Source organism: Brachycentrus maculatus, unplaced genomic scaffold (assembly GCF_059751285.1).
Source record: "Brachycentrus maculatus isolate JH-2025_06_01 unplaced genomic scaffold, ASM5975128v1 h1tg000714l, whole genome shotgun sequence".
Classification (NCBI taxonomy): domain Eukaryota; kingdom Metazoa; phylum Arthropoda; class Insecta; order Trichoptera; family Brachycentridae; genus Brachycentrus; species Brachycentrus maculatus.
This window is the reverse complement of record NW_028281445.1, coordinates 128,067-138,301: the sequence shown is the minus strand read 5'-3', so window position 1 is coordinate 138,301 and position 10,235 is coordinate 128,067.

Sequence of the window (10,235 nt, the reverse complement as noted above, 5' to 3'; positions counted from 1 at the left end):
TACGATTTCGTTGACAAATTGGCACCTTCTCATGTTCCAACAATCCAAGAACTCCCATCCCACTCTTCAGTCATTCTCAATCAAGAATCTTGGTTTGACTCACCTTTCCAGATTGAGGAGTTATTACTTCCCCTAGAATATGTTAAAATCTCATCCCCCGGCTTAGACATGATCCCATACTCTTTGATTCAAAAATTTCCACAACAAATTTTACTTAAATATATTAATATACTAAATAAAATATTTGAAACTGGAATAATTCCAGCTGATTGGAAAATTCAGCGGATAATCCCTATTCTAAAACCTGATAAAGACCCAATGAAGGGAGATTCATACCGCCCCATAGCGTTATCTTCGTGTATGCTAAAGCTTTTTGAACATATGATAAAAAATAGAGTAGACTGGTTTGTGGAGAGCAATTCCTTACTGTCTGCTTCACAATTTGGTTTCCGTAAAAACAAATCAACCACCGATAATCTCTCTATTTTCTCAACAGATATTCGAGTAGCGTTTTCTCAAAATGAATGCACCGCTGCAGCTTTTATCGATATTTGTGGAGCTTATGATAATGTGGACCTTAATGTCCTCAAAGTTAAACTATGCTCGTTAAAGTTTCCTTTTAAGATTGTTCAGGTGATTCTAAATATATTAAAAGAAAGAACTATTATTGTAAATGGGATGTATAAAAAAATAGAAAGAAAAATCTGGAAGGGCCTCCCTCAAGGATCTGTACTTAGTCCTTTACTATATAATATCTATACTTTCGATCTGGAATCAACAGTCTCGAGAAAATGCAAAATCTTGCAGTATGCGGATGATATTGTAATATATATATCACATAAAGATATGAAAACTGCTATTAATAAACTTGAATCAGCCTTGACTTCTCTCAATACTTGGTTCACTTCTAATTGCCTTCAACTATCTACTTCAAAAAGCCAAATAGTATTGTTCTCGAAAAAACATAAAATCCCATTTAACTCTATAAAATTTGACAATATCTCCATTCCTATAAGTAATCAGGCTAAATTTTTAGGAATTATTTTTGACAGGAAATTGTCATGGGCCCCTCACATAAATTCTGTAATCACAAAATGTGAAAGAAAAATTAACCCTCTCCGAGCTCTAGCAGGAGTTTGGTGGGGCTCTCATCCTCTTACTCTAAAACTATTTTACAACGCTTTTGTTAGAAGCCAATTAGACTATGGCAGTATCATAATTGACCCCCTCCCAATATACTTATTGAATAAACTGTCTGTTATTCAATACAAATGCTTAAGAATCATCCTGGGTGCGATGAAGTCTTCCCCCACAAATGCCCTCCAATTAGAAGCTATGGATCCTCCTCTAGACATTAGAAGACAATATCTATCTGACAGATACATGATAAAATGTTTAGCTTTTGAAAATCACCCATCTCTTTTGGCATCTAAGAAATTACTAAACTCTGTAACATCTAACCGTTTGTTACATAATAGGCCTTATCCAGCACTCGCAAAAAGTTTTGAAAAACTGTCAAAATTTATCCCAGAAATATTCCGATCTCCCACCCCCTCCCTTTATAACTTCCCTTACTCTCATCATATTTTTTCCCCAAATATTATAACCCACATTGGAGTAGGGACTAAATCCCCTAGTCCGATTTCCCTTTTCAACTCCATAATTGAATCTAAATGGAAAGACTGGTCTTTATTCTTCACAGACGGATCCAAATTGGAAATATCTGGCTATTCAGGAGCTTCTTTTTACAGCCACGATGATGGTTACTGTGCCCAATTCCAACTTCCTCAACCTTCGTCAGTTTTTACTGCGGAATGCTTGGCTTTAAGAGAAACTCTTTCCTACATTATGACCAAAAAGTTTGAAAAGTGCCTCATTTTATCCGACTCTCTAAGCTCTCTTCAAAAAATTAGCAGCAATCCCTTCAAACAAGCCCAATCCCATTTAATATTCCAAATCCGTGAGAAATTATATTTACTCAAAGAAAAAAACGTTCAGGTTTCTCTCGCCTGGATTCCAAGCCACCATGGCATTCCGGGAAATGAAAAAGCCGACTCTCTAGCTAAGGAAGCCGTTTTAAATGGAAGTACGAATTTCTCCAACTACCCATCTGATGACCTTTTGACAATTCCAAATATTGATAAGTCTTCCAGCTGGTCCCTCAAATGGAACTCCTCCAAAATTTCAAAGGGAAAACATTACTCTCTCATTCAGCCTACTGTCCCGTCCCGTCCTTGGTTTAGGAAAGTATTGATGAACAAGAAAGATACATCCACCATTTGTCGAATGAGGATGGGTCATTGCTGTACGAGAGAGCACCTTGCGAGGATTGGTGTCTTTGACTCCCCCATTTGCGAGTGTCGTTGCGAAGAGGAAGACCTTAACCATATATTCTTTGTTTGCCCAATAAATGACCAAATGCCAAATTTCTTTAAATCTCTGGCCCCGCTTATTCCCCTCCCTACAGATATCCATCTCATCCTGGCGAGCAGGAACCCAAATTTGTACAGACTGTTAGTTGTTTTTCTAAAATTAAATAAAATAAATTTATAGTTTATCTTTATAATTTTTATCATATCATATTTTATAATTAAGAATTCAATTAACTTGACATTGGCAAATGCATTGTTTTACATGTGCAACGCCATTCCATATTTAAAAAAAAAAAAATACTATATTTGAGCACGTATACTACATATAACTAGCAATAATTTCCCACTTTAAAAACTGTGACAATTTTTTTGACCAAACAAATCGCCATTTTTAAAAAAAACATATCACTTATTGTTTTAAGTACATGGACATTAAAGTAGGTACGGTGATTTAATAGAAAAATATGGTTTTTTAAGTGATATTTTCTTTAAGGTACAGTATTCGTTATGTTGCAACTTTATTTTCTGTAAACCCTGTAACATTTTGCGTAATTTGTTTTTTTTTTCTTCTTAAAACACCGTTTTTATTTTGATAAAATATGATTTTTTAATGGATATTTTCTTTAAGGCACAGTATTCGTTATGTTGCAACTTTATTTTCTGTAAACCCTGTAACATTTTACGTATTTTTTTTTCTTCTTAAAACACTGTTTTTGTTTTGAAAAAATAAATGTTTATTCGAAATAATTATATGGTTTTAAAAAGCGATGTAACTCATTTTTAACTTAAATAAATACTTTTTCTAAGTTAAAATTTTTATCACATATACATAATCGATATAAACATATCGATTATGTAGATATATTTTAGTATTCGAAACATGTCGTTATATTCTTTAATTTATGGAAAAGAAAAAAATCACTGTATCCGCGTCACCTAATATTGAAACTGGCAGAAAAAAGTGATAGATTTTTTTAAGAACCTCGTACTCATCAAACACTCAAGAAATCAATCAATCATTTTTTTTAAATATTACATTATAATAACGGATACATCATGTCAGAATATTAAAAATTAAATTGTATTTTTTACTGCACCTGATGAAACTTCATAATGAAGTTTTTTTTTTTTTGGAAAGCAATCGAAATTCATTATAACATACTTAATTGTAATATTTTTCAACAAGCATTCAAATAAAAGCAAAAAAAAATAAGGCAAAAAAACTTATTATTTACAAATAATATATTCTAACTAACTAACTAACCATCACACCGCATCCCCGCAGGGATAGGCATAAAGAATAGAACGTCACACCAATCAGTCTTTCCAAACAATCATCGCCTCTTCTACATTCATCCATCTCCTAATACATACATGCTGATTATTCCGACTCCTGACTTTCCACTTTCAATTTTTTTAATTACTTCATCATCCCAAGTTTTCCTAGGTTCCTCTGCTTCTATTACCAACCACATTCGTCTCAATTTTATGAGGCGAATATATTCAAATAAGAATCTTAAATTAAGTTTCTATAAAATAATTTCTATAAAATAATTCAAAAATCCACATTACAGTCTAAGCGAGGTAAAAAAACACACATTTTTTTCGTAAAACCAATAATTTTTGTTTGAAAGCATATAAAATATTAAGATTTTTAAATAGTTAATAGCGACATACACTATTCTCTTTTTCTACTTCTTCGGGCTCTATGCAAACAGTATGATTTATTTACATTTTTCATGCATTTGACATCTCAACATAGATGAAGAAGAATTTGGAAGTTTGGGTATTTACAGGGCTTTTAATCTATCATACTCTGGTTAAGTGATCACTTTACACACGTGCAACATGTACTAATGATTGGGAGCCACACTATTATTTTTTTTTAAACTCCTACGAAAATCATTAAACTCATGACGCTGTATATAAGAGCTCTCAAGAGCCATATATATTGGCTTGAGATTTTTTTATTCAGCTTGTATTCACGATTATTTTTACATGCTGTGGAACGCCTAAAAACATGTTTTTCAATTTTCCGCAGCTTATAATTTGACCCGTTCTTTTTACAATGTTTTGAGTGTGTACTTGTTTACAATTCTGGGTTCACTTGGGAAATCTACTTGGGAGTTCCTCTACTTGGGAGTTATTTTTTATGGTTTTTCACATCTCAATATAGATGATTTACAGAATATATATGTTGTATCGCTGTGCTAATGATAATAACATGATTGTAAACCATTTATAGACGGATTTTTTTTTTTAAAAGAGGAAAATAATGAACTGATTTTCCATGTACCCACGGGACTAAGTATAAATAAGCGGGAAACCGGATGGATTATTTTCTGTAATTAGAACCTAATTAGATTAATAATGGGTATAGTTAATCTACGTTTTATTTCACTTTTGCCTACTTTCCGCTATTCCGTCACCATATTCTTGGGAAACTTATGATGGCTGTCTGCAACAGACGACCAGTTGCCACGATACTTCCGTTTTGTGTATTTTCATCATTACCTATTTACACAATAATTAAATGCGCAATGGGTTACCGATGTAACTGCGCAGTGTGAAATGACCGCCGACCATGAAAGGAACTCCCACGTGGAGATTTCTTTTTTCTACTTGATTACATAATATGTTAATAAATACATATATATTTAAATAGAGTCATTATAAATTGCAAAATGGATTCTCAAATGGTGTTTAACTTAAAGCCCAATATATGATAAATTGCAACTAATGATTTCATGAATGAAAAACAGAGTGAACGCTGTTCAAATGCGCTCCCTCAGACGAATGTATGAAAAATCATTGTATGACAGAATTAAAAGCGAAGACATAAGAAAGGAGTGTAAGGCTGAACAAGGGATAATTGAAAAGATTAGGAAGAGTTCTTTAAGGTGGTATGGAGATGTGGAGCGAATGGGTAACGAAATAATGACTAAGAAAACATATGTGGCGAATGTGAAATAATAAAAAGTGAAAAATGCGGTTTCGTCATTACCGACGTCATCAGAGATGATGAACGAAACCCGGTTGCTGGTCAAATAAAATTAATGTGGAAAAAATTACAAAGTTGTTATTTTATTCTATAAAATGCAGTTCCACCAAGAAATGTCAGTACAAAACTTACAAAGTTATTTAATTATAATCAAATTACTGTTTTATTTATCCCTACCACTAAGCATTTTAATGTTAATAAAATTAGGTATTACTTAAATGACATAATTTTAAATTCGATAATATGATAATAATAATTATTAATTGTATTATTTTGAAAAGTACCTACCTACATTCATACTTAAGTGTATTTATTTACTAAGAACACGCAGTTGCGGTTACGGAGTACTCATTTAACATTGACGGAGTTAGGCGAGAAAAAATCTAAGGCTTTGTCCCACTTTCTCCTTTCAATCAGAAGTCTCTCCGCGTACGAAATTCGCGCATCAGATGATTTGTTTTTTTTTTTAAACATAAATACGAGTACAAATAATCTTAATAAGATAAAGAATAAATCTTCAATCTCTAATCCAAATCAGAATCCGAAAATTCCGAATTTAGAGTGAAGTCTTTTGAAATCGTCCGAGGTAGGTATTGTGTTAAATACTTTACCAATTTTCGCAATTTATGGCGATAAATTTTATAAATCAGGGGAAGAAGAATATTTATTGGCTTGTTTTTGTATTTTATTTAGATAAAATACAGTAAAACCTCGATATAACGGACTAATTGGAAAGAAGGGGTATCCGTTAAAGCCGTAAGTCTGTAATATAAAAATAGGTTTAAAACCAATCAAAAAACTTTTTTTTTTGAGAATATAAACACTGTATTTAAATATAAATAAACAATACAAAACACAATCAAAATTATATTTATTGTCTTTAGACACTCGCTGTGAAGTGACGTTGCTGTTTGATAAAGACGCGCTGGCTTTCGGTACTTCTGCTTTGAAAAAGGAAAACCTTTGAAGATTGCTGTCTTTTTTTAAATCAACTCTCTTAAAGTCTGAAATGAGAAAGGTGCGTATAATTTAGTTTTTTTTTATTGTTTGTTTGGCAGTCATCCAGTGAAAGGATGTTTCTGCCAGTGTCAAGTATTATTTTTATTTACAAACAAAAAAATAATAGAAAATAATAATAACAATTAATACAAAAGTTCATAGTTTAAATGCGTTTAGCTTTATCATTTTACCAATTATGCTTGCAGTTCTAGAATTAGGCTCAAAAAGAAGGGTGGATACTTGGGTGGGGTATAATATAGTTGAACTTCGTTATCTGACGAAAAGTCAATAAATGTTATTGAATCTAACCACTGGTAACTTAATTTCTGGCAATGTTGTTTTGGCTCCGGCTAGATAGTCTACGAGCAGGACGGTTATGTCTCAAATTATATTGTTTTTTAAGTATGACGTGGTTATCGTGGCCCCTATTTTTTTATATGCGGCGATACTTGAATTTGGGCATGTAAAATATTAGCAGGACGTGTTTAAAAAAATAATGTGTGACTGGATTATTTGTACGTTTTATCCGAAATTCGTTAAATAGAGGTCCGATATATGGAGGTTTTACTGTATTATGCAATTCACAAGAGTAGCGAAGATTTCTGGAAACGGTAAAAGAATGACTCACCTTTGAGAGCTCATTTATCGGTCACAGCTGAAAGAGAGAAGAACAAATGCTAATTATATTAGCAAGTTGGAGCATCATACATGCGTTGTGACTTGAGGCTTGTGACCGCATGAGGCAACAAAAAATACAAATACTCGTATTATTCAAATCGTGACGTATTCTGAAAGATAGTCGTAAAAATGTAAAAAATCCAAAATTTTTGTTCTAAAAGCGAAATTGTGACTTGTTCTGAAAAATAGTCGTATAATTTGAAAAATCAATTTTTTTTTGTATTCTAAATGCTACAAAATTATGCGTATTCTGAAACATGGTAGTATAAATTTGAAAAATCGATTATTTGTGTTCTAAAAGCTACAAATCGTGACGTATTCTGAAAAATGGTCTATAAATTTGAAAAATCAATTATTTGTGTTCTAAATGCTACAAATTGTGACGTATTCTGAAAGATGGTCGTATGAATTTAATAGAGCAATTATACGTGTTCTAAAAGATTTAGATTTTATGTCATAATTACAAATATTAAGTTTTTAAGCCTTCAATCAGATTATTCATATGTCCCTAAATTTTCATAGCGATAATGTATCTGAAATCTACACATATGCCTCTTTATGTTTCAAACCTATGTTTTTAAGGATGTACATATTTTGTTTGACCTGTTTACGATATTTTGTGCATTCATTTCATTAAGGTAAGGTATTTTTTAATTAAATATCATTTCGATCAGAACTAACGATTCATCTTTCAGAAGTCTCCCATCCTCTCAATGAAATTGAATTAATTATTAATTCAGAGCTTACTTTCTTCCTTTGAGTAATATTCCTTTCCCTTCTTTTTTCTGCGGAGTGAAATTTATTATTTAAGTTAGATGAGCATTTAGATCTTACATTTAGAGTATAATTTACTTCGTATGTAGTATATAGCATAAGATATCAGTGATGGGTGATCAAATTAAAAAACCGTACTAAATAACGATTTTTTCAAAAAGAATTCATTACTCAATTGATAACCTTAACCGTGCACAAATTTAATTGCTAATTGCGTATTTCCAGCTCCCAATATTTACATGACAAATTTTCATGAAAAACTTTAGGCAGGCACCGTGGCACAGTCGGGTAGACGCTCGACTGCGAATCTGGCGTTGCGGGTTCGGTTTACCGCCAGTTGCAAAATGAATTCAATAAATATTTATGTTCAATAGGTCTGGGTGTTTGTAATGTTTTTTTTCAAATCTTTCTTCCCTATCCTACATGCAAACAAGCCTCTAAAATGGAGGGTTTGTGAGTTATTCCTTAAAACAAAATATTTTTAAAAAATAGAAAAATTTATAAACTGACAAAAAGTAACTCATACCAATCAAGTAATTAAAAAAGTACCAGTTACCCATTAGCCACATCTTTATAAGATATGTTAAATAAGATAAATGCGAAGCGCTCTTGAGACGATATTATGTAAAACAGGAGCTTTATAAATTAGCCAAATATTATATTTAAAAATTTTTTTTTTTGAATAATGATTTTACGTTTTACCAACTTTTCTATTCTAAAGTTTAGTGATACTTTGAGTAATGAAAATCAGTTATTCTCAATATTTGTTGACATAAACTAGATCCTTTGTGTTATTTTTTTCATTATTATAATATTTATTTAATGACTGACCATGAGTATTCTGGACCATTTCGTTAAATCTCTGAATACGTAAATATTGTTGATCCTGACTGCGAAGGGCGTGGACATAAAAAGGGGGAATCAAGCGATCAATACACGTGTATAAACACGTGCCTCCCTCAACATCGAACCACGTGTCCTTACAATAATAGCACTGAATTATTTTTAGCAATAATTATTACTGGGGCTCATTCGATGAGGAGATGCATGAATATGGAAGGGGCTAAGATTGTTTGTTAAAACAGAGTGGTGTGGCATTCGATTCTCTATGCCTATCTCTGCAGTGAAGCGGTGTGATGGTTAGTTAGATTTACGTTTAAATTATTTATAGAATATATATACTTTGAATACATGTGCTATTTGACATATAGTAAATAAATTACTGATAGCAAATTGCAAAACATTTCATTCATATGTATTTTACTTTTGAAAATATGTATTAAAAAATATAATTATATAAATATGAGGGATTAAAAAGTCATTAACGACTCTCGTTATCTTTTTATAAAAATAAAAAAAAAACAACTCAGTGTTTCTGACAATGATTAATATTTCCAAGTTGTGTGACGTTAGTTTTACATTTATGAAAAACAAAAATGTTCTGAACTCTTCTTTGACCTCATCAATTATTGAGTATTTACTGTTAAGAAAACAAAGAAAACTCTTTTCACCACCACTAAACCATATTAATAAACTGGAATACACAACAATTTCAGTTTATAACTTCTATTTTTTTACAGGAAGGTCGTACGTATTTGTGTTCGTCATTGAAAATGCCTCGATCGATTAAACGTTCTCTGTGAATGTCAAGGACCACCGGAGAATAAGTCAATGGTCCGCGAATGAGCGGGAACAAAGGAAAGCTCAATAATATATAATACAATACTTCACAATGGATAAATACATTACCTAGATATAATATACAATACTTCAGGCCCCTTTCTCATACCGCTCACTCCTTTCAAGAATGTCATAAATCAAAAAACTAGATTTTTCAGGAGAACGTTTTTAAAGTTTAAAAATATAATATAATGTTTTAAAAATAAATATCAAACCACTTATTGAACTTTTTACTGTGCAACATATATTTTTAGGTAAAACCTGACGGTTTTTTTCCATTTGAAAAATATTTAGTATATTTAAAAAAATAATTAAACAAAACCTTTTCTTCAAAATGCAAAAACAACACTTTCTGCCCTGTAGCGGGTAAATATTAAGTTAAAAATATGCCTCTTTGCTGGGATATAGTTCATTTTCCAGGCATTCCGAAAACATGCACAACTGTAAATTGACGATTTTTTTTAATGATGTTCTCGAAAGGAGTGAGCGATCCGTAAAAAAAACTCATATTTAAGGCCCTACATACGATAAATAGCAACTTAACTTTTTTAAACACAGGTAACATTTGACGTTAAAGATTTTTCTTTTAAAACATCGTTTTCGTATTGAAAAAAAAATCTTCGAAATAAATATTAAACAAGAAAATACTTATTGAAGGTGAGGAGTTAAAAAAATTGTTATCATGTATATTCTTAAAATTCCAATACATATTGTAAGAAATCGTGAAATGA